The sequence below is a fragment of the Elephantulus edwardii genome, unplaced genomic scaffold (assembly GCF_000299155.1).
Source record: "Elephantulus edwardii isolate Elephantulus edwardi_28Jun2011 unplaced genomic scaffold, EleEdw1.0 scaffold00155, whole genome shotgun sequence".
Lineage (NCBI taxonomy): Eukaryota > Metazoa > Chordata > Mammalia > Macroscelidea > Macroscelididae > Elephantulus > Elephantulus edwardii.
Window position 1 is genome coordinate 7,363,261 of NW_006399905.1, and position 1,421 is coordinate 7,364,681.

Consider the following 1,421-nt stretch of genomic DNA (forward strand, 5'->3'; position numbering starts at 1 on the left):
AAAACCCAAAATCCCTGTAAATGTTCATTAAAACTAATAAAATTTAATAATAATAAAAAACAAACAAACAAAAAGGGATAGCAGTTCAACGCTTTACAGACTACACTACAAGAGCTCCTTGGAAGTAATCATGTATGAATACAATGTGAATGAAGAATAGTGTGAAACACAATGTATATAAACTTTGAAACCAAATCAATTAAAACATAATGTAAAAAAAGGCAAGTAATAAATCCAAATAAACAGCAACAAATCCAAACCCAACCCCTCCTGAGTAGATTAACTAATGTGTGACTACACACACACACACAGAGACATGTTCAAGGTCCTCATGATCCTATTTTCCACCATAATGTCTTAAACTACTCAACCCTTGATTTATTTACCATGAAAGTTTTTAAAAAACCTAATTAGCAAGGTATTTTCTTTAAGATAGATTTATTGATTTTCATACAGTAAATTATATTGTGCTTCATTCATACACATTGAATGCCATACAATCCCTCATATACACTGTGTATCATAATTAATTACCATTGATCTATGTCTATTATCATGCCATCTTTTCAAGTCTCTATTGACTCTTCCCTATTCTCTCACTATCCCCCCTCATTCCATCCATTAATCTCTGTTATCCTCGTGATTCCAATCTTCCCTTTTCCAACCCTTTCCCCTTTTTTCCTTTTGGACATTTATACACATCTTATTATTTATCCTTCTATTTTTACAATAAATGCCATATTTGACCTTATCAGACTGCTTAGTTCGCTCAGCCTAATGCTCTCTAGACCTATCTGATTTGTTAGAAAAATCTGAAAAGGCCCACTTGTCTTCACAGGCTTGTACCTGAAATTTTACTAGGAAATTGATACTTGTGCTTAATTAACATATTTCCCATAAAACTTTTTAATTAAAATACAAGCATTCTAGAAAGCTGGAGCACCATGTAATTCTTTACACAATTTATCAGAAAATTAATGATTTACTAATGGTTTTATATGCAAATGATAAAAGTGTTTTGAGAAGACCTATGCTTCAGGTCCTGAAATCTGTGCTTTAAAAACAGAATGACCTTGTCCAAGTCAACTGTTCTGAAATTCGGCCTCTTCTGTAAAATGGGGAATAAAATTCTGATCTCATCAAGTTTTTGTAATGATTAAATGAAGACAATGTATTTCAAAGTGTTATATAAATTGCAAAGTACATATAAATAGGGAAGAAATACATCAATACTCTGCTAAAAAAGGCATGTCAAATAGAAAAGTTTTGACCATGTATTAGCAAATAAAAATTATAAACCTCAACTATCTTAGATTCACCCTTGTTGTTGTTGTTGTTATGTGCCGTCGAGTCGTTTGCGACTCATAGCGACCCTATGCACAACAGCCCTAAACCCTGCTCTATCCTGCGCCAACTGCACC